The following is a 25,443-nucleotide window of genomic DNA, read 5'->3' as shown; positions in this document are numbered from 1 at the left end:
CACCAACTCATTTATAATATATCAATACTCATTCAACTTCATACTCTCCTGCTTCCATATTTCTGCAACTGATTTTAAGTTTGTTCTTGCCAAATCTGTTTCATACACTTTACAAAAATCTGTCATATCCTATCTTATCTTATCCTACAACTAGGATTATTAGCTGTCCAACTACAGAACACTTTAATTGGCTGTGTAGCCCAAAGACTATGCTCCCAGAGCATTTAATCTTCGAATGCAAACTCCCTGGTCTGCCCCATTTATCTGGTAACCCTGTTACCCATACACTCTAAGGCCATGGTCCTAATGACCTTTCTCATCGACCCCTGGTCGGTATCTACGGAAACCCAGTTTCCCATTTCACTGTTATCCAAAAAATAGAATAACTACCTCTAACTTCCAAGTTCTCTGTGACCTGGACTTACCTATAACTTCCAAGTTCTCTGTGACCTGGACTTACCTATAACTTCCAAGTTCTCTGTGACTTGGAATTACCTCTAACTTCCGAGTTCTCTGTGACTTGGAATTACTTCTAACTTCCGAGTTCTCTGTGACTTGGAATTACCTCTAACTTCCGAGTTCTCTGTGACTTGGAATTACCTCTAACTTCCGAGTTCTCTGTGACTTGGAATTACCTCTAACTTCCGAGTTCTCTGTGACTTGGAATTACCTCTAACTTCCGAGTTCTCTGTGACTTGGAATTAAAAACAGCCTATTACCATATGCATATGTTTACATATATACTATAACATAGAGATAGAAACCTTTTACATGTATATGGAATGTCAGGCTAAAACAGTCATATACATTCAATGCTTGCTACATCTCAAATGGACACTCCGAAATGAGACCGCTTTACCAGAACACAACTGGGGGTCACGTTCCTGCGTGTCCAAGACACCCACAGTGGTGAGGGTTGACCCAACCTCACCTTTCGCAACAAACAACAAATGTTAGTAGCAACAATATACACTGACTAAGGGTTTAGGTTCTTTAAGAGGGTATTAGGTCAAAAATAAAACAGAGTTACCTGGACGTCATTGGATGGACTGAAAAACATTGTAAGCAGACAATGGGCTTACCTGGCCAGATATTTTCAGTGTATCCAATGCAGTCCAGATGTCTCACTCCGTCCGCAGATGACGTCACCTCTCCTGGCTGGCTCGCCAAATTGTTGTGGAATTTTTCCTCAGGTACAAAATACCCGTTACCTGTTAGTCAGTGATACCAAATCAGACAATATATAGCTATATATATAATGAGATCAGACAAGACTCAAGATGGCTGAATCATAGTGACCTGATTTATTACAACATTGCTGGAGTTTAAATATACTCAAATATGGGTTTGTCATTACAATCTGACGTACAAGAAATGGGTTGTTATTAACATCTTTTATCCAATCAAAGTTAACAACTAATTATAGTAAGCATTATGTCAATCTAGATCGTGATTCTCTGTCATAAAGGGAAATTTCTTGGTGACACACAATAAAAGTTCCAAAGGGGCTTTTTAGAAGATATTATTGGCTTTGTGGTCAGCTGTCCAGACAGAGTTGATATTCTGAGAGATAGGGAATTTCCACTGTTTCGGTCATCTGATATATTCTTAGCCTTTGCAAGCTCAGTGACACATGTAAAGAAATCAAAGTAAGATGAGATTAACTCAAAAGACATTTTGTTTAAGATAACCATTCTAAATGCCAGTCAATGCATCCTGTAAAGGCCAATAAGGTATCCAGAAAATGCGAGGTAGGTATGCCACGACAGCCCCAATTACTATTTTTTGTACCCCTAAAGGCAGGATGAGGAGTAGGAGGAGTACGGAACAGGCAGCACCCTCAAATCTTCAGAAGTATGAGATGAACCCCAAAAATTGGAAAGGTGTATCTCACACGTACCAACACACACTATACCGCAATTTAATTGTTTATACCCAAAGGTTTTTATTGAATAGCGGAATAGAAAATATTATCAAAAAAAGTGTATGTATCTCACACGTACAGAGCCACACTAGTCCCCAATTACTATTTTTTGTACCCCTAAAGGCAGGATGAGGAGTAGGAGGAGTACGGAACAGGCAGCACCCTCAAATCTTCAGAAGTATGAGATGAACCCCAAAAATTGGAAAGGTGTATCTCACACGTACCAACACAGACTATCCCGCAATTTAATTGTTTATACCCAAAAGGTTTTTATTGAATAGCGGAATAGAAAATATGATATAAAATTGGTGTGATTTATCAATAGCACATGTGAACAGCAGTGTCTTATATCATTCAGCTCTGCTGCAGGCTATGGAGGGAAAAAAAAAAATTCCCTTTTAAGTGTAATTTTTAACTAGATTAGTACAGACTATGCCACAATTTAATTTTTTTAACCCAAGGCTGTATATTGAATAGTGGAATAGAAAAAAGTGTATGATTTTTGAAACCACTCAATAATAGCACATGTGAACACACACAGCAGTGTATTATCATGTTGCACACAGTGACTGATAGAAAAAGACTTTTCTCCCTCCTCCTCAGTGGGCAAAAAAGATTGTTTTCACTGCACCCCACACACAGCAAAATCGATGTGGACCAGCTCTGCTGCAGGCTATGGAGGGGAAAAAAAAAAAATTCCCCTTTTTAAACTTTTAACTAGATTAGTGCAGACTATGCCACAATTTAATTTTTTTAACTCAAGGGTGTATATTGAATAGTGGAATAGAAAAAAGTGTATAACTTTTGAAATCTCTCAATAATAGCACATGTGAACACTGAACACAGCAGTGTATGATCACAGTCAGCACAGCACAGCACTGAAGGGAAAACGCTGCACACAGTGACTGATAGAAAAAGACTTTTCTCCTTCCTCCTTAGTGGGCAAAAAAGATTGTGTTCACTGCACCCCACACACAGCAAAATCGATGTGGACCACTGACACCTGCCTATCTCCAGCCTCTCCCTAACAGGTTTGATAAGATCGGTCACTACAAACCCCCCCCCCCCCCGCACAGCAATATCGGTTGTAGAACACTGACCCTAAAAATCAGCAGCCTCGCCCTAAAATGCCCTACAACTCGCCCTGCCTAACACACTCCGACCTGTCCCTCAATTCTATCCGGACACAAATGGTTTTTGCCTGTCTGTCCCTAATCAGCAGCCAGCACATATGATGTGTGCTCTGTCCCTGAACTAACACAACAGAATGACGCAGCGGCGCCCTGTCTCAAACTTATAAAGACTTGGTCACATGCTTCAGATGGCCAATCACAGCTACTAATACATTTGTAGGCATGGCTGGGATGGCTTAAGGCACACCAGTTAAACGCTTGTTGATTGACTGTTGAAAGCCCGCCATGAAAAGCACGCCAATGCATACAAAACCCGGAAATAAAATGACCGAACACGGATTTTTACCCGAATATACAGTAAAGTTTTCGGGTCCGTGTTCGGGTAACAAAAATCCAATTATTCGGTACGAACACGAATAATACAGTCCGTGTTCGCTCAACCCTATCTATGGGTGCTTTTTTCTTCTCTCAGTGCTGCTACTATAAGGTTCTTGGCGAATCCAATTAGCTCTAAAAATATATTATATATATATATACCAATTCATTAAATTGGAAAAATAACAGAAAGCACTTTTTTTTCAGTAGGGGGGGCGAGATGAAAAACGTTGGCAGATGTCGGTCATTGGACAGGTCCCTCATGTTTGTTCAGCTATCAGTACATATTGGATTGATTCCCAGTGTAAATCAGTATCACTCCATTCATAGCATAGCAGACTCGGTTAGGATCAAGTACTTTAACAAGTCTTATTCTGTCCTTGCTACCTGTGGCCTGAGTGTACTGAGTTAAACCCTCCATCATGTTATAACCAAGACTGTATATAAATATCTGAAGAATATATTAAAGAAATACTGTGGAGGAAAGTCTATCAGAGTACTTGAATACCTGTCTCCAGCCCATCAAAGTACCTGAGTACCTGTCTTCTGTCAAGAGTGCCCGAGTAACTATCTGCAGCCCATCAGATTATCCGAGTACTTGTGTCTAGCCCATCAGAGTACCCAAGTACCTCTCTGAAGCCCATCAGAGTACCTGAGTACCTTTCTGAAACCGATCAGTATACCTAAGTACCTGTCTGCAGCCCATCAGAGTACCTGAGTACCTATCTGCAGCCTATGCCTCATAGATTTTCTGGAGGAGTAGCAGAATGTATTTTGGGGTGATGTCGTCATGAAGGAGTGAAAAAGGACTCCAGTGGCAACCTGTGAAGCTCCATGAACTCCACTTTTGTTACCGGCAGTTTAGACATTAATGGCTGCGTGTTGAGCTTTTTGAGGGGGCAGCAAATTTACACTGTTATACAAGGTGTACACTCATTACTTTACATTGTAGCAAAGTGTCATTTCTTCAGTGTTGTCACATGAAAAGGTATAATAAAATATCTACAAAAATGTGAGGGGTGTACACACTTTTGTGAGATACTGTGTGTGTATATATATATATATATATATTTATATATCGTATATAGTCATTTTGACCTTTATTACTACACTTGACATATCACTTGACATTATTATTATCATCATTTTTTTTTTATTATTATTATTATTATTATTATTATTATTGCTTCCTGCTGCCACTTTGCATTTGTCATGTTACATTTCATTTAGTGAAATAATACTGTAAATATCCATTCTATAATGTTAAAGCTACGGCATCTGAGCAGAATCAGTATAAACTGAATGGTTTTGAAACAAGTCTGCAAACTAAGCAGAGCAGCAACTGTAAAACACATTCTGTGTGCTCGTGTCTTGCCTAATAAGAAAAGCATTACACATTTGTTGCCTGTGTCATTGTAAACTGGCTAATCACCATTTCACTGTGCATTTTGCTTTTTGATTGTGTGTTAGATAAAGGGGGGGTGGTAAAGACTAGTGTATTGCTCCTTGGTCTTTAGCATGCTACCCACACCTCATCAACAGCTCTTAGGAAATATATCAAACAAATTTCATCTCTAAGTAATAGCTTTATTTGAGGTATTTATTTATTTTGCAAGCCCATTGTTTTAATGCAAGTGGAGGGGGGTAGGGTGTGCATTTGCTGAGCCACGGGTGGTAATACAAATTTAACTTCCTGCCACTTAAATCTCCATCCATGAAAGGCCCATTAGTATAATCGCATTTTCTGCTTGCTTTACATCAGCTGAAAGAGCAGTTCTGCCGCTCTGACTGATGGGAGAACAGCAGCGGGTACATAAAGACTACCAGCCCTGATGTGTCCAAGGTTAACCCCTTCACTGCCAAACTAGTAAATTTAATTAGGCCTGAGAAAACATTAATTGCAAGTCTTCTTTATAGATGTGAGGATTGAACACCCTTGGCTCTGCAGGTGTTGTGGAAGTAGCAGATTACCATGTAATTCTGCATTTATTCTGCTTATAGGTAGAAAACCATTAAACCCTCTGAACTGACCTACTCTAAGAGGTGAAAACAAAAAGCTGCTCCTCAACAGCTCTCTACCTTTCTGATTACACTCACCTGACCTTTTGCATGTCTGGGCAAAATAATAAAACATATTCAATATATATCTGCAATACATGTGTGTTTTACACTTTTAAAAATGCTGCAAGTATAGGAAAATACCTATTTATCGGTCAGAAATGTACTACCTCTAGTAAACTAACAACACCCTGCCTCTGCTGCACTGGAATCCCAAACAGTGTTGTCAGGCCTGCCCAGTTCTATCTTTTAGACTACAAAACATCTCCTATTCTCCTGATGTCCAAAGGGGAGGTGTTGTTTAGTCCAGAAGGGAGCACTCAGGCAGGCCTGATAACATTGAAAGCATTATGTTTTATTTAAATGTTATAGTCATGCTTATTTAAATGGTTGGGGTTATGCTTTTAACTTTTTTAGTTTTATTGAAAGTCTCTCCCTGTATATCTCAGATATTCTTGCTGTAAATTTCCTCCCATTGTTTCTGAAGTCGTGGGAATGCTTGATGGCCACATAGTATTTTGGCTATTCTGAGATGTTTGTTTTCCTGTTGTATATTCACATCTTTTTCCTGTATGTAGGTATATTTGTAAGTGTTTCTTGTTGACATGTATAGACTGGACATATATCCTGTTTTTGAATACCCTATATAAGGCCCAAAGACTGAAAATAAAGTTAAGTAACCCATTCACTATACTTACAGGTGAATACGTTACTTCCAGAGCTTTGAAGTTATGGACATGTGGAATGGAAAAATATGCCTACTAAGGTTAGTAGAGAATACGTAGATAAATCCCGTAAATAGATAGGTACAGTTGCAGTTCTGGGATAATCTTTTAGTTATAATAAAGTAATATAGAAAGGGAATATGATGTGTAACATTAACTTGTTATATATCAGAGATAGTATTCCTTTAAACATGACCTTGGATTTAGGCCTGGTTCACACCTATGCATTTCTCGTTCAAAGTATTTTATTAGAGTTATGTACATACAATAGATACAACAGAAGTGTAAAAAGGATACAACAAAAATGTAAAGAAGATAGAGTCCAAATATAGAGTGGGCAAATGGTATACAAGATATAGAGAGAGTCAATGAGCGATAATGAACAGTTAATAAGTATAATAAATAATGTAGAAGTGAAAGTCAATGGGGTTGCAATAATAGGAATAATGTGTCCGTGCCCTCCCTATGGGTCACCCCTAATAGGTTCAAGCTGTGACCCAGAAGGAGAACAGGTAATGGATACCTTTCACAAATAAAGGATCTTCGAAAAAGTTACACATCTATTCTTGACTAATAAAAGTATGTCATAGAACATATGAAGAACAGTCTAATATAGCATGGCACATAATCATCCAATTGGTCAAAATAAACGAGGACTCAAATCTAGTACAGAAAGTAAATTGTTGTATCGAAAGATTACTATAAACCAAATAATAATAAAAAAATAAAAATAAATAGAGGGAAGGAGAAGAAAACAGAAGGCAAGAATGTCAGAAAGGAAAAAGAGTGGAAGATAGAGAAAAGAAGTGGGAACAATTATCGGGAATAAGGCAAGGCAGAAGGAAACAATATCATTGGATGAGTAGGAATGTTACCAAGGAAGTAAAACAGCTTAATTGAAGTCTGGGGGTAGCATCTTGGAAATCCAAGGTTTCCAAAGAATGTCGAATTTATTTAAAGTGCCATTATCCAAGGCCTGACATCTTGGCATGTATCATCGAAATGTTCACACGTTGTTTAGTTTCACAAAATTTTAAGGAAGAGGATTTCCATGCTTTGGCAATAGTCTGTTTAGCGGCTGTTGCATAAGGAGTTTAAACTGAGTGCGTGTAAGAATGTCTGGTTTTGCATTTAAAAGTGCAATCGTTGGGTCTGGCAGTAGTGGCACATCAAACAGCTTAGAGGCCAGTCAAAAGACTGCTCCCCAAAAAGAGGAAACAATCGGGCATAGCCACCAGGTGTAAAAGTGGGTACCAACCTCCGAACAGCTGCGAAAACAGAGTGTTGAGAGTTGTGGTGCAAATTTAGCCATTCTGGAGGGCACCAAATACCAACGCATGAATAATTTATAAGAAGCCTCTAACGCAATAATGTTGGTGGAGGAGGATTTTGTATTAGACCATATATCTAACCATTCTGTGTTATTCAAAGAGCGACCCAGATGAGATTCCCATTTTACTACATAATCAGGGGGTCCTTCTTCAGGTTTAACAAGAAGTTGCAGGTATAGTTGCGAAATAAGGCCCTTAACGTGGGGTTCTTTATAGCAAACTCGCTCAAATGGCAAAAGCTGATTCAGAGGGCCAGTTCCAGATGGAAGCGGGGAAAAAAAGTTTTTCATTTGTAAAAATAGAAAAAGTTCAAAGGAAAGGAGAGAAGTGGAAGCACTTAAATCCAGAAAAGATATGAAATCAGATGCAGAGACCAAATTGCAAAGTCTAGTTAGTCCTGATGTGACCCAGTTGCGGAAAGATGAGGGGGATACCCAGGCTGGGTAGAAGGAAGGATTTCTAAGAAATCCTCGGTCTAGTACCACCCCAAGTGAAATTCAAAATTTTCCGTTGTAAAATACGTAGAAAATGAGCTGGTATTGGTATCGGAAGGACTCTGAAAAGATACAGAAATTTAGGAAGTATTGACATTTTAATAACTGCAATCCTTACAAACCAGGGGAGGGAAAGAGATGTCCAATATTTAAAGAGATCATTATTCTTTTTCAGCAAGGGGGGGGGGGTAGTTGGCCAAGAACAAACTAGATACGTCAGCTGTAAGTATGATTCCAAGATAAGGAAGGTTGTGTGAGGACCAGGAAAAGGGTAATGGGAACTGGGTCAAGTGGAGTTCTTCTGTGGATAAGGAAATATTCAATGCTGTAGAAGGTTCACATGTAGGCCTGAAATATTACTAAATTCGTGCAAAGTATGAATCAGGTTGGTTACAGAGATATGAGGGGAAGAGAGAAATAGAAGAACATCCTCCACAAAAACAAACATAGTTTGTGGTGATGGCCCCCCAATTCGATCCCTTTGATAGAAGGGTTTAGTCTAATGTGTTGGGCGTGTACCCCTTTTCACAGGAAAAAGTTTAGATTTGTATCCAGCCTACTTTAATGTGCGCTCTAGGTTCATTGTATAAGGCGGCACCCATGTTAAAAAATGAGGGCCAAAACCCTATTTGCGTAGGGCAAAATCCATGTAAGACCAGGAGACCGACTCAAAAGCTTTTTTAATGTCTAAAGATAGGAAACAAGTGGGGATGTGTCTCTTTCAACATTTAAAAAGACAAAACATAGGAAATGTGCGTGAGGAGTAGAGGTTTACTAAATATGTATTAACTATTTTTTTTGTCTAGACATTCCTTTAACCACTTGCTGATCAGGCAATAGCCAAATGGCGGCTACTGCACTATCAGCTTATTCTGGGAGGGCGTACAATGATGTCCTCCCAGAATCGCGCCTCCCGGTAAAAAGAAAAGGGCCAAGGTCCAATGACAGAGCGATCAGTTGTCAATCAACTAGCGCATGTCCGCTTTAGTTATCTCCTCTTCTCGCATGCTGTACACAGCGATCAGTACACCATGCGAGGAGTGGATAGAGACCACAGCACTGCTCACCACCATCTCCTCCATGGCTCATTCATGCCTCAATTGTGCCTCAATCATGCCTCAAGCATACCTCAGTCATGATTTAGTTATGCGTCAATCATACCTCAGTCATGCCTTATTTATGCGTCAGTCATGCCTCAATCATGCCTCAGTCATGCCCACCCATGCCTCCGTCATGACCATCTATGCCTCAATCATTCCCATCCATGCCCCAATCATGCCAATATGTTCCTCAATCATGCCCATCCATGCCTCAATCATGCCAATCTGTGCCTCAATCATGCCTCATTTATGCCCACCTGTGCCACATGCATGCCTCATCTTTACCCACCCATGCCACCTCAGTGCTCAGCCATGCCACATCCAAGCCACGCCAGTGGTCATCCATGCCACATCCATGCCATGTCAGTGCTCATCCGTGCCACATCCATGCCACGTCAGTGCTCATCCGTGCCACATCATGCCATGTCAGTGCTCATCCGTGCCAAATCCATGCCACGTCAGTGCTCATCTAGGCCACATCAGTGCCACTGCAGTGCTGATCAGTGTCCTACAGTGCTTAACAAAAGTGTAATGGGTAGTCAGGAAATGACGGTGCTGCCTGAATATTGGGCCTCTGTATGGGGCCAGGCTGTGTAAAAGTCCCACACATGTGGCATCGCCATACTCAGGAAGAGTAGCAGAATGTATTTTGGGGTGTAATTTTTTCTATGTAAATGCTATGTGTTGGAAATATCTTATAAATGGACAACTGTGTGTAAAAAGAAATGTGTTTTTATTTTATTTCCACGTTTTCCAAAGTCTTGTGGAAAAAAATGACATGTTTAAAAAACTCATTATGTCTCTTAGATTATGTGTTGGGGTGGTTGCTTTCCAAAATGGGGTCATTTGAGGGTGTTTTCATTGTCCTGGTGCTCCAGGGACTTCAAAAGTGTTATAGGTGGTCAGGAAATGATATGTGTAACTTGTGCTCGTAAAACTCCTGGAGGTGCTACTTGGATGTTAGGCCTCTGTATGTGGCCAGGCTGTGTAAAAGTTTCACACATCTGGTATTGCCAAACTCAGGAGGAGTAGCAAAATGTATTTTAGGGTGTAGTTGCAAGTTGGCCTGTACAGTGTGTGAGAAATAACTTAGTAATATGACAATTTTGTGAAAAAAAAAGATCTTTTTGCAAAGAATTGTGGGAAAAAAATACAACTTAAAAAAAACTCACCATGCCTAAATACCTTTGAATGTCTACTTTCCAAAAAGGGGTAATTTTGGGTGGTATTTGTACTTTCCTGGGTTGTTAGTGTCTCAAGAAATAAGATAGGTCGTCAGTATATTAGGTGTGGTACATTTGTGATGATTGCACCATAGTTTGTAGACTCTCTAACCTTCACAAACACCAAATAATATATACCTATTTGGGTTATTGTTTACCAAAGATATGTAGCAGTATAACTTTTGGCCAACATTTATGAAGAACAATTACTAAACTTGCAAAAATTTTTTTACAAAATTGTAAATCTTTTTTAATTTATAGCACAAAAAATAAAAAATGCAGTGACTGAATACCACCAAAAAAAAGCTATATTTGTTTGAAAAAAAGGATGATAATTTCATATGGGTACAGTGTTACATGACTGAGTAATTATCATTCAAAATGTGAGAGTACTGAAAGCTAAAAATTGGTCTGGTTAGGAAGGTGGTTTAAGTGTCCAATGTAAAGGTAAAAGGGTAGCTTTAAAAAAATAGCACATTAAAAAAAATGGGATTTTTGACTTACCGTAAAATACATTTCTGTGATGTTCATTGACAGACACAGCTCCTGATTCCTCTTAACCATTGGGTTATACTGACCCCTACAGGAGTAGGACACTAGGCAGGAAAAGCTTGACTACACCTATGGGCAGTCCCAGGGGTCTTACACACTCACTCAGCTATAGGCACTCATTTTTGTTACAAGCAGTGTCAGAAGAAAGCCAACTCCACAGAGGGTGGGTGCTGTGTCTGTCAATGAACATCAGATAAATTGATTTTACAGTAAGTCAAAAATCCCATTTTCTCTTTCGTTTATTGACGGACACAGCTCCTGATTCTTCTTAACAATTGCGATGTCCCAAAGCAGTGTTAAACATGAGGGGTGGGAAAACATCAGAAAAAAATTCCCAAGGCTAACCATAGCCAACTAGGTAACATAGAGCTCAACCATAAACAACTGGAGCTCACCTGAAAAACAATACACCCTCAATGTGGACCAGGTCCTCTAAACAGCAGCCAGCAAAACCTTGTGGCCAAAAGAAGCATTCACAGATGCCAACACAACCACTTTACAAAAAACTTTGTAAAAGTGTGAACCAACGACCAGGTGGCCGCCTTGCAAAATCTGTCTCACTGAAACTTGAAGACGGAAAGCCCAGGAGACACTAAGCGCTCTAGTAGAGTTTGTCTAAACAAGGAAAAGAGTTAACTGACCCCTGATGCAAAAGGCCTGAACCACCGTCTGTCTGATCCATCTGGAAATGCAGAAGAAGCGGGCAACACTTTGTGGGGTCCGTCCGTGAGCGCAAGAAGAGAGTCTGATTTCCTAAAAAACTCCATAGCTGCCAGGTACACCCTAATTGCCTGGACCACATGCAAGACATGGAAGGAAATTTCTTCAGATGTTTAGGCCTGGGACACAGGGAAGGAAACACAATGTCTTTATTCACATGACAGTCAGACACCACTTTAGGATGGAATGATGGACAAAGGCAAAGCACCACTTTATCCTTGTGAAGCACCATAAGGTGAACGACAGTTCTGACATTCTGCATGCAGAGGTGATAGCCACCAAAGAAGGTCACCTTCTGGGGCAATGTAAGCAGGGAAACCTCCCAAATGTTTTCAAAGAGAAGATTCAGTGGAACTGAAAGCACCACATTAAGATTCCAGGGCGGAAACAGAGCCCGTACTGATGGAACCAAAAGTCGGACAGAAAAGATATGCACCAGGGAGTTTGTGGCCAAAGGTAGTTGGAAAAAGACCACCAAAACCTGAGACCTGGCCCTTGATGGTACTCAAGGCCAATTTTTGTTCAACCCCCATTGAAGGAAGGTTAAGATCCAATCCACCGAGAAGGAGCGAGGATGAACCCCAAGAGACTCACACCATGCAATGTACGTCTTCCACGTATGATGGTAGATCTTCCTATAGGCAGATTGCCAAGCTTTTAACAGTGTAGGAATCACTGATTCAAACAATCCTCCACCCTTCAGCACCTGGCGTTTAACAGCCAAGATGTTAAAGCCAGTGACCGTAAAGCAGGATCGAAGATTGGTCGTTGGGACAGCAGATCCTCCCTGAGAGGAAGTCCCCAAGGAGCATCGGCGACAAGCTGTACCAGATTGGCATACCAAGACCAGTGAGACCAGTCTGAAGCCACTAGAGGGACCGGAATCCCTTCTGCCTGAATCCTGCACAGGAAGTTTGAGAGGAGAGGCTGCCGACTGCGATCCCGCAAAGGGGATACCGGCCAAGGGTCCACAAACAGACAACCTATTATATCCCGCAAAAAACAAGGGGGTCACCCTCCGAGCCCTCCATAAAGGACATAATAGGACATAACCCCCTTAAAAGGGGGCCGCCTGCCATGATACCGATGTGCAGGTAGGCTACCCTAGCTAATGCCCCACACAATAATGGTGGCAAGACTGTCATTAAAAAATAATGCGCCCCCACAGCACCACCCAGTCTAAGGGAGGTGCCAAGCTGACCATATGACCAAACAGGCTGCAAGCCACGGCCTAAATTTTTTGGGGGGGGGGGCAGCTGCAATTTCCTGTATCCTCAGCCCGGCAGAAGCCCAAAGGAAGAGTGGGGGCTTCAGCTACATGCACTGGGACCACCCCCAATGACAGCACCTGACTCTTGAGGAGCAGACCACCCAGGTGCAACAGAGGGGAAGGTGGTTGCCCAAACAAAGGCAGTGGCTTCAGCCATCCTCGCAGGGGCTGCCTCACATAGGTTCCGACAAGTAGGCCGCAAAGCCGTGGCCTAATTTTTTTGCTGGATTCGGCCGCGTGAGGCATGTACCCACGGATGGTAAAAACATCCACTCCTCCGGCCCAACAACCGACACAGGGAGCCCAGAGGACATCCCTGTCTAAGTCACAAACCCCCAGGATGGCAGGGAACCCTGCTCGACCCCCGTTGCACATCAGGAAAACCCAGAAAACCCGGTCAGCAGCACGGTCAGCAGCAACTCCAACCAGCCCCCCTTAGGAGCATGTGACTAAGCCAGCTAATAACCTCACCCGGGGGGGGCGAAAGACCAACAGTGACTGAAATTTTGGAGGGTCTGAGGGGAGGAGGGGGGACACAGGGGTCCGATCATCCCAGGGATGGGCCCACATCCACCAAAAACCCTCCAAGGGTAGTGGGGGGACAGCTACTTACCACAGCAGGAACAGAGTGGGCACCGCTCCGGACAGAACACTGCTCCATCGTAATATGGGTGCTGTTGGCCAGGAGGAAATGCTGTGACCGAAGCCAGTTCATATGCATCCTCACAAGATATTTAACTCGCAGGCCAGCCCCCGTTCAGTGAGGCTATGTTGCGGCCGACCCAGCTTGGAGCTGCAGTCTGCACCCGCTCACTGATCGGACCCAAAGGATCTATATTATCCAGTTATTTGCCCAGTCCGGCACTTGAATGAACGTTCACAGGAACAAAATAAAAGAGGAAAAAATGTAATTTAAAAAGAAAAAATTGCCAGGACCAGAGATCCTAGCAAGGAACTAGGTCCTTACTCCTGACTAGGCAGAAAAAAACTGAGTGCCTATAGGTGAGAGGGGGTGTATACCCCCTGGGACTGCCCATAGGCCTAGTTAAGCTTTTTCCTGCCTAGTGTCCTACACCTGTAGGGGGCAGTATACCCTAATGGTTAAGAAGAATCAGGAGCTGTATCCATCAATGAACGAAAGAGAAATATAGCATATACAAATGCAACACACCTCATATTGTAATTGAATGTTATTAAAAAAATGACCTTTCCTTTTCAATCTGCAGCCACTGTAATTTTCTCTAAAATGTAATGTAATATTGGCAACCCGGAGGCCTTCTGTGCACTCTGTCCTGTTTATACAGATACAAAATACTTTATTAATCCGAAAGGGAAATTATTGCGACAGCCACACTTAACAAAGACAACACACAATCACAACAATGAACAGAACAAGACACAATGACACAACAAAATTACCAAAAACAGCAATTAGCACAAAAAAAAAATTAAAACTATACTCTAATAAACCATTAATACAATCAAAATACAACATAGATCAGATAACACAGATTAATTGTGTGATTAGCTTACTGATTCTCCCAGAAGTCTGCATTAAGATACAAGTCAGACTTTTGGCATCCGCTGCAATAAAAATTTCATTTTTGGTATGATATTCCCAAAGGGAAATTATGTCTAAAGCATGCAGATCCTGCAATTTTCCAAATTAGAGTCCTGTAATGGCGCTTTTCCACTGCATGGAACCGTACCAGTTCGGCACGCTTTTGTGCTTTTCCACTGCGGTACCGCATGGTATAGGGTCGGAACGGTTCGGTACGGTACGGTATAGGTTTGCTTTTCCACTGCATGGAACCGAACGGTACGGTACGGCTCTGAAAAAACAGTACCTACTCGATTGTGGTTCCAACAGGTACCAAACTGGTACCATATCCCACAATCCTTTGCATGCAGTCACTACTAGCCACTGATTGGTCAGAGAATCACACCCACCCCGTTGTTATCCCACCCACTTAACTTTAGTACTACTTTAATGGAAAAGCAAACCTATACCGTACCGTACCGAACCGTTCCGACACTATACCATGCAGTACCGCAGCGGAAAAGCAAACTGGGCCAAGCAGGGCCGAGTAGAGCCGAGCCGGTACTAGCCGGTACTTGCAGTGGAAAAGTGCCATTAGTGGAGCAGCTAAATGATCATTATAAAATCATGAGACAAACAACAATAAAAATTCCCAGTTCAATTTGCTAACCAGTTTGCTTACCAACCAAATTAACCTGTCTAACAGTTTGCGTCAAAACAGGGGTTTAGTTAGCACACATTTGCAAAAGCATGTGTAAGCTGCCTGCAGGGCCACTCCACGGCACCCTGTATTACCTGCAGTCCTAACTAGTAGTTAGGACTGCAGGTAATACAGGGTGCCGTGGAGTGGCCCTGCAGCTTACACATGCGTTTGCAAATGTGTGCTAACTAAACCCCTGTTTTGACGCAAACTGTTAGACTGGTTAATTTGGTTGGTAAGCAAACTGGTTAGCAAATTGAACTGGGGAATTTTTTTTATTTTGTCTCATGTGCGTTGCCCTTCCATGCGTTCTTTGCTATGAAGGCCAGTTATAGGTGGGGGCAGAGGCCATTTTCTTTGTCATTATAAAATCACTCCTGTTCACATTCATTTTGCACATGGACACATATAACAATAACAAAAGGTAGGAAACTGCAACAAAGTTTGTTAAAATCCTTGCAATGTACATAGATTACCCAGAGGGGAATGTTTTTTCTCAACAAAAGTGAAGTTACTTTTTAAGAAAATAGTTTGCAGGAGTTGGTTGATGGCTAGGAGTAGCAATTTCTACCTGCTGGAATGGGTCATGTTTGGAGAGACTGAGGTAGCCTGAGGAAAATGTATGAGAAGTATTAAATATTATAGTCAGTCCAATCTAGAAACCTGCCGGCACCTTTTGGGAGCCAGCGGTGATGTGATTCTGCTAAAATTATAAGTCCTAAAATGTTAAATAAAAGTATCTTAACCTTTTTTAGGTACATTTATGAAATGCAGTTGGTTCCTTCTACCAGAGCTCTATAATTTTATAAAAAAAATGTGGTACTGCTGCATGACAATTCATATACTTTATATATTTTAAAATGTATAATTATACTTTTTTAGGCATTGTGTGTCTGGATAACACCTCTGGGGATAGGGAACCGAGCTATTGTCACATATATTACACATAATCCTTTTTTTATTATTTATTTATTTAATATTAATACATAAAATTATTTTTATTTTTAAGGCAGTTCAGCACCAGGATAAGGCTTTGTACTCTAGCCATGTGACCCTGTAATTTACAAATATCTTTGGACTCATTTTGGCACGTTTGTTAAAGTAAGTATATTTGGTTAGCTTTGTAAATTGAGCCTCGTGTGTTATTGGGATGAGAGCGGGCAGTACAATAGAAAATTTGGTGGCATGTTGGCTGAGAACAGAAAGATTTGGGATAGCCCTGAAAGGGGTACTACACTCAAAACCTACCCAGGTACTAAGACGAGTTTTAACAAGTCTCCTTTTAGTAACTATATAAAAAATATATATAGAAAGATTCTCAACATATAATTTTTTTTTCTTTATTAGGGCTAGTGACACTTTTATCTTGAGCTCATATGGATTCTTTGCTTTGATAACTATATTAAATAACAATTATATAATGTTGCAGCGACTGCATATTTAAACAAAGCAGATCATTTTTAAGCTTAATTAATCATTTTGTACATACTTGAGTAAACTACTACTGTGACACCATCTGTCCTGTTGCCAACATAGATGTAACATGGGCAGCTAGCATGAAATAGGTCACACAGTGATTTTCGTATAAAGCAGTTGTATCCAGATGTATATACCGAAAGTAACACAAGACAGTTCATTGACGTCATTCATGTTTCCTTATACAGTACATTCTGTGTTGTTTTGTTTTTAAAGACTGTTTCTGGGGCAAAGCTCTACCTCATTTCCTATCCTTCCATCCACTCTCACCCATTAGAAGTTTAAATATAAATAAATACCTTGTAAAGCTGCTTTTATACTTATCATAAGTCTGTGAGGATACCCACTGAGAGGACATCCATTTCTGGACAGCTAATACGAGGTGTTCACAATATATAGTTAGTGAGGTGGACATCTGAAGAAGGGCCCTCCTCTGCGGAAAAGAAAATAGAATTCTTAGGATTCGGAGCATGATGGTATCACAAATATAGGTGAATATTTTGGGCATATATCTCATGATTTTTTTTTTTAACTGACTCAGTAAATAGTTAGTGGAGAGGTAGGGTGCAAAAGCGCTATGTCCAAAGTTCAGCTTTAGGATTTCCATTTAAATCCTATTTTCACTCAAACCTAAAATGTAAGATTGTACTTGTCAAATAGGACAGTGGTAGGAAACCTGTTAGATTTTTGGTGCTCACGTTTTACCCTTTGATTTCTTAAAATGTGTCACTCATTATAAAACAATGTAATTCTTATATCTATGTAATGTGGACATACTGTATTATACCATGCTTTGCAGATTTACAGTCACAGTGTACAGAGCCAATCAGAGTGGCTCTGTACATTGTGATTTTTGTGAAACAAGTGTACACACTAGTTGTGTTTACAAACATTCTGCCCATTTTAAACAAAGGAAACTTTTTTTCTTTTGTCTAAATGTTTGTGCACACAGAAGGAAGGAGGATCAAAGCATCGCAAAAGTAATAATAGGAAGTAAAAAAAAGTGCCACTGATCACCAATGATGACGCAATTGTTTCATTAAAGATGAGGAAGTTTAAAGTGCCACAGACCACCAATGATTGTGGGACTGTTTTTTTTTTGGGATGTTTAAGGTAATTCTTTTAGCTACAGTATGTAATATGGACATACTGTATTATACCATGCTTTGCAGATTTAAAGTCATAGTGTACAGAGCTAATCAGAGTGGCTCTGTACATTGTGATCTTTGTGAAACAATTACAGCCATCACAAGTGTAAACACTAGTTGTGTTTACAAACATTCTGCCCATTTGAAACAAAGGAAACTTCCTTTGTTTCTGCTAAATGTTTGTAAACACAGAAGGACGGAGAACCAAAGCATCTCAAAAGTAAAAACAGGAAGTAAAAAAAGTGCCACAGACCACCAATGATGATGCAATTGTTTCATTAAAGGTGAGGAAGTTTAAAGTGCCACAGACCACCAATGATTGTGGGACAGTTTTTTGGGGTGTTTAAGGTGCCACTGACACCCAAATGAATATGAGATTTTTTGGGGGGCTTTTAAAGTGTGACTGACCACCAATGATTTTAGGTGCCACTGATCACCAATGAATGTGGGGTTGTTTATTAAAGGTAAAGAAATGAAGGGTATATGTAAGCAAACCCAAATTGCTGATCGTTTCCACTTTATATAGTAAAACAAGTAAAAACCCATAGGTTGTTTAAAAAAAAAAAAAAAAAAAAAAAAAAAACACCAAATAAAATCTCTGTCTATCTACAAACAAATATATAAAATTGTTTTGGGTACAGTGTTGCATAACCAAGTAATGGTAGTCAAAATACACAGCACTAAAAACATAAAAATGGCCTAGTGGGGGGAAGGGTGATATTCAGGCTGGTGCTAAAGTGGTAACAATGGTAGCTTGATAGTCTCAAACTTTTATTCCTAATGTGTACTTCAATTATTCACGAAATTCACTCTGCATTTTATTGATATTGTGTTACATGAGATAAGAAATATATAGAAAAATATATGATTTTAAGGAAATATCAATGGGAATCTCAACAGAGTACTATACTTGACAAAATTAAACAACATATTTCTAATTCTGAAACAATAACATACTATAATTTATCAAAAGAATCTTCACTTCAAGTTAATGCCCTCAAACAAAGATTTGCTATTGTGTTACCCAAAGAAGGAAAGCAGCATTTATGTCTTTAAATCAGTGAGGGAAACAGAAAACAGCAATGCCGTTTCGAAAGGTAAAAGTATAAATTGCATTTGGTTGTGAAGGTCTCCATCATTACATATTATAAGGGATGATGCTGGAAATAAAGAATGTGGCAATGTACTGGCTTACAATATTGGAACATGATTTGAGTTGTGAATATCATAAGCAGATTTCCAATCAAAGGCAAGGACACTTCTGGTATGAGTGCAATTAATGATATACAGTTCTCCCATTTCAGAGAAGAAATGGAGATAGCTAAAAGGTTTACTAAACATTTGAAATTACTTTCATTTCATTTACATTTACTCCCAAAAGTGCAATCCAACACTGTTTCTCTGGAGTATAGGAATAAACCATTGGCATATGATCATCGGGTCAGCTGCTTAGGAGTCAGCAACTCCACTCCACTTTGCCCTTGTCAAGAAAATAGCTGCAATCCAACTTCCCTTTTGGTTTTTCAAAGTGGACCAATGGACTAAAAAAAATGTAAAAAAAAAACATATTCTCTGTTATAAGGGAATAGCAAGACATGTTAAATATGCCTCAGCAGTACCCTGAAAGATTAACAGTTTCTGTTAAGCTCTTCCTGAAAAATAGTGCTCCACCTTTTGTGCATTGCGTCTTATATTGCTATCACTGCAGTGTCAGTTGTAAGCTGTCTCTGGCTGCTAGTTTAACTACCTCAATACTGGGCACTTAAACCCCCTTCCTTCCCAGACCAATTTTCATCTTTTAGCGCTGTTGCATTTTGAATGACAATTGCGCGGTCATGCAACATTGTACCTAAACCAAATTTGTGTCATTTTTTCCCCACAAATAGAGCTTTCTTTTGGTGGTATTTGATCACTGTCAGGTTTTTTCTTTTTTGGTGCACAAATAAAAAAAGACAGAAAAGTTTGAAAAAAAAAAAAAGTTTTTTTGTTTAGGTTATAAAATTTTGTGAATAGATACGTTTTTTCCTGCACTGATGATGCCGCACTGACATGCACTGATGAGGAGACACTGATTGGGTGGCACTGATGGGGTGGCACTGATATGCAGCACTGATGGGCACTGATAGGTAGCAATGATATGCAGCTCTGATGGACACTGATATGTGGCACTGATAGATAGCACTGATATGTAGCATTGGTGGGCACTGATAGGCAGCGCTGATGGGCACTGATAGGCAGCACTGATGGGCACTGATCGGCGGCACTGATGGGCACTGGTGGGCACTGATAGGTGGCACTGATCGGCACTGATGGGCAGCACTGATTGGCACTGATGGGGGGCACTGATAGGCAGCACTGGTGGGCAATAATGGGCACTGGTGGGCAGCACTGGTGGATGGCAATAACGGGCACTGGTGGGCAGCACTGATATATGGCATTGGTGGGCAGCACTGATAGGAGGGCACTACTGGCAGGCTGTTTGCCATCCCTGGTGGCCATGGTGGGCATCCCTGGTGGTCATGGGTGGGCATCCCTGGTGGCTCTAGTGGCATCCCCTCCCCCCAGGGCTGCACTGGTAATCAATCATCTGATTACCAGCACAGACCCCCCCTGTGATCAGTGAGTACTTAGAAATACTCACTGATCACCCCAGCTCCAGTATCGATCCTCTTCTTCTCCTCCCTGACAGGATCTGTCAGGGAGGAGAAGAGATCGAAGCCGTTACAACGGCTGTATTTACATTGCATGACGGCTGTGATTGGACACAGCCATCATGTGATCAGGAGGGCCAATCACAGGGCCCTCCTGACGCATCTTGTTGCGCTGTGTCCGAGGGACACAGGCACATCGGGATCGCACCGCTGCGCGTGCCCGCGGCGGCGCGATCTCGCTCCTTCTGAAGGACGTTCCGGAACGTCCATTCAGAAGGACGAGACTCCCACCCGGCCGTATATGTACAATGGCCCGGGTGGGAGGTGGTTAAGAAGACTAGCAACAAGCTTTAGTGATGTCATTACTGTGCAAATCAGTGTTCTCTTTGCTGGAGAGAAAGCTGTACCTGCGGTCAAAAAAACTTCATTCATTCTGTGGATCTTCTTCCCCAACCTCTGCTCCTTTTTGAAAATATCCCTCAACAGTCATAAGATCCCCAGTTATAAGGGAAACAGTTCTGACAGGAAAATCCTGCTACTACCAAGATGTCAGCCTCCACACAAAGACATGGTGCAGAAAAAGCATTGGTAAACTAGTAGTGGGAAAGCAATACTAGTAACTAGTACTTTGCCATTTGCTTCTACAGTACAGGTCTTCTTTAATGTTCTATTTAATGTGATAGGTGTGCTCAATGGTCAATAAAGGTTAGTATCAAAAGGTGGGAATTGTAGTGTAATGCACCCCAGCCGCTCATGAACTTGATTCCTTATCCCCAGTTTAAGTGCGCACAGCCAGGCACGCAACATTTTCTCCACTTTCTCTTTGGCTTGAAGAACCAATCTGGGGATGTCTTTTTGGGGTTTCATTGTAACAGTGGACTTGGATGGGGTGAAGGTAACATGAGATACCCCAAAATTGGTGGACTGAACTCTCAGAAAACTATTCTTGATCTTGCTGAATTACACAAAATGCCCCACAGGATCTTCCTATGCTGATCGGTGACTAACTTCTCCCAAAAGACCAAAAGATGCTCACAGTCACTAACTTTCAGCACCGGTGTCCATGTGGAGGCAGGGGCTTGGAGTCATCACTGTGGGTCTGTAATCCTCTCCTCTCTTCCTCTTCCTGTCCAGCAGGAAGTGGAGGGTGTCACAGCAGTGAGATGGAGGCTTGGACAGCAGGGTGAAACCGCAGTGAGATGGAGGCTTGGGCCGCACGGTGGCCGTGATGCTTGTCCACAGGATCTTCCCGCGTAATGATTGACGCGTTTCCGAGCATGCGCACTGTGGGGGGAAAACAGCGCGCGCTCCTTTTTCAAAGTCGGACCGGAAGGACCCATCTTGTCTGCTTATACTTACCTTGATGTAAGTTTTTATTACTTGTTTGCCATATTAAATCGCAGTCTTAACTCAGAGGCGCCTGTTTTCTCTTTTGTTTGTTCCCAGAAGAGTTGAAGCTGTTATAGCTGCAAAAGGTGGGCCAACTCAAAATTGAACCCTAAGACTGGGATGCCATTAAAGTTCATGTGTGTGTGTAAAAGCAGGTGTCCCAATACTTTTGGTGATATAGTGTATACAGTATTGTACATTTTTGCTGTTTAATAAGCAAAAATACATTTGCTTATATTTCTTATTTTGCATAGCAAAAAAAAAACAGTGTCAGACATACACAGTAGTATTGATGTTTTGTTACATGTCAGCAGTGTAATAGGGTCCAGTAATATTTCCTGGTGGTATTTTGGTAACTACAAAAATAGTACTAAGCTTTAGGCAGACGTCTGATTTTTTTTCTCATGCTGCAGAAACTGATGAGAAAAAACACTGTTATAAACTATTATTGATGTTTAACTAGGTCAGTCTTGCCTCCTACAGAAGCCAACCAACAGGGCTGCAAGACCAGGGCCACAAATGATCATCAGGCCTTTAGCATTACTAAAGACATCAGAGGAAAGACATATAAACAGTTCAGTAGTTTAGTTTTGGGGCTTTTAATTAGAACTTTATTGCATAGACTTTCAAGTTGAAGATGGCAACCAGTAGCTCATGGATTGGATCGATAGCAACAAGTGCAATAAAGAAAATAAATAAATAAATATATATATATATATATATATATATATATATATATATATATATATATACGTGTGTGTGTGAGTGTGTGTGTTTGAGGGGCTGTACATACAGGTAACACTACTTAAATAGGTCTCCTGTGATTTGGAAGATAGTGAAGTGATTAGCTAAGTGCTTGGCTCTCTGTTTTTGTTTTATGACAAACTGTGTCACTGCTAATGACCAGAACGGAGTCACTGCTGTCCCTTAACAACGCCTTCGAGCTGTTCATGTGGACAGAGAGACAGACAGGTGACAGCTGCTGCCTTCGGCTGTTTGTATTCACCTGCAGGGAGATTTTTCTTATTCAACCCCTAAAAAGCTATGGAGAGAGACAGAAAGATAAAGTCCTATCAGAAAATACCCTATATCTCTATGCTGCACATATATGCTTTTTTACCTCGCACTAAAGGACTTATTGAAACTCATGTTACTCAAGCTAAATGATTAGCAATTAATTACTGAAGAAGATGTTATTTCATATTAAAGAAAACCTGTCAAAAAACTTTGCATTTGAAGCTGAGAATATAATAAAAAATGTACATGCAGAGGTTATGAAAGTTGCATGTCAAAATGTTTGGTAGATACAGAGATATACAGTATGCAGCTGAACTTACATGAAAACGAATACTTCTCTAACAGAGGTAGAGCTTCCCACTCACCCCTCCCACTGTCTGAACCCCCTTATTGGTCCCAAAAAGGGCCGGAGCAAGGGGTGGGCAGGAGGGACGGCTGCCCTGGGCCCTGTGGTATCATGTGAGGGGGGGCAGCATCACAATGAGGTTTGGGGTAGGGGTTTTGTGTTGGGAGGTGGAATTTGGGGGGCAGCAGGGGATAAGAATTGCTCAAGGAGAGAAAGTTTGGGGAGGTGTGCTAGGAGTAGGGATTTGAGGGGATTTGTGTTGGGAGGGGGATAAGGTAAGAAGAGTTGTGCTAGAAAGGGGATTTTTTGGAGGGTTTGTGCTAGCAAAGGTAATATGGTAGAGGGGAGGGGATTTGCACTAGGAGGTGATTTTTTCTTTTGGGGAGGGGGGGGGGGCAGGAATTGTGCTAACAGGTATAATTGGGGGTATTTGTGTTAAGAGGGGACATTTTGGGGGGGGGGGTTGTGCTAAGATGGGGGATTGGGGAGAATTTGTGCTGGGAGGGGGGATTTGGAGTGAAGGGAGAGGATTTGTGCTCAGAGGGGAAATTTGAGGGGTAGAGGATTTGTAATGGTGTGGGGGGGGGGGGATTTATGCTGCATAGGGGGGCATAAGGGACATAGGAGGATTTAAGTTGGAGGGGGGGTTGGAGATGCAAAGATTCATGCTGAGAAGGGGATTTCAGCAGGGGGCATATTTTTATTGGGAGGAGGGGGATCTATGCTTAGGTGGTAAGCATGCAGATTAGTGCTCAATTTTTCTTTTGGGGGGGGAAGGGGGATAGAATTTTGCCGACACATAATGCTCATACATCTTGGAGGGGGGGATGCAATGTGGCATGTACGCCCTGGGCTCTAGATGACCTTGTCCCGGCACTGGTCCCAAATGTGATGAGCAGCTTCATTGACCAACAAAAATACATAAGAAGGAATGCAAAATTGTCCCTTTTTCCCCACTGAACTGGCTAGTGAATGCCTAGAAGTTTTAAACATATTGGACTAGGTGGGACTTTAGATGAGACCCAAGCTGGTGTTGCCCGGCGTCTCCATCCCTATAACAAAACACAAAATGAGGTTGAAGGATTGTAAGAGGTGCATGAAAGTCAGCCAGCCCCCAGTTTGATGTACTCACCTTCCAGTCTGTCACTAACCAAATAATACCTGTCTCTTGGTACAAAGAACAGGGGTTTAGTTGACACACATTTGCAAACGCATGTGAAAGCTGCAGAGCCACGTCACGGCACCCTGTTTAAATCTGCAGTCCTACACTCTTAATTTAGTGTCCTCACACTGGAGGCACATGGCCGCTGATGGGTGGATGGGGAACAGGTGAGAGGGAGACAGCCCAACCTCCCCCAACCCATCCCCATGCACGACTGGCTATTGTCTCAAAAAGTTCAAATAATTTGGTTAAAATATAACCATGGTGCAAACTGGAGCAGACCAGCTGAAAAGCATTATACCTCCATCCCCTTGGTGGATGCAGTATATGGATAGGAAGGGATTTTATATATGGGGCATGGCCTGTAAAGCACACTGCCTTTGAAATCCCTTATTTCCTTTGGGACTTTATATGAGACAAGCAGGTCATGCTATTGGTCTCCATCCCTGTATACGGAAAACACTAGGGTCAAATCAAAAACTGCATCCACCAAAAACGCACGAAAATCGCACGGTGGGACTTTAGATGAGGCACCAAGCTGTAAGCAAGGCGTCTCCATCCCTGGTTGCTTTAAACATATTGGACTAGGTGGGACTTTAGATGAGACCCAAGCTGGTGTTGCCCGGCGTCTCCATCCCTATAACAAAACACAAAATGAGGTTGAAGGATTGTAAGAGGTGCATGAAAGTCAGCCAGCCCCCAGTTTGATGTACTCACCTTCCAGTCTGTCACTAACCAAATAATACCTGTCTCTTGGTACAAAGAACAGGGGTTTAGTTGACACACATTTGCAAACGCATGTGAAAGCTGCAGAGCCACGTCACGGCACCCTGTTTAAATCTGCAGTCCTACACTCTTAATTTAGTGTCCTCACACTGGAGGCACATGGCCGCTGATGGGTGGATGGGGAACAGGTGAGAGGGAGACAGCCCAACCTCCCCCAACCCATCCCCATGCACGACTGGCTATTGTCTCAAAAAGTTCAAATAATTAGGTTAAAATATAACCATGGTGCAAACTGGAGCAGACCAGCTGAAAAGCATTACACCTCCATCCCCTTGGTGGATGCAGTATATGGATAGGAAGGGATTTTATATATGGGGCATGGC

Source organism: Pelophylax lessonae (genome assembly GCF_965119305.1).
Source record: "Pelophylax lessonae genome assembly, chromosome: 2".
Taxonomy (NCBI): Eukaryota; Metazoa; Chordata; class Amphibia; order Anura; family Ranidae; genus Pelophylax; species Pelophylax lessonae.
This window is presented reverse-complemented; position numbering follows the sequence as displayed.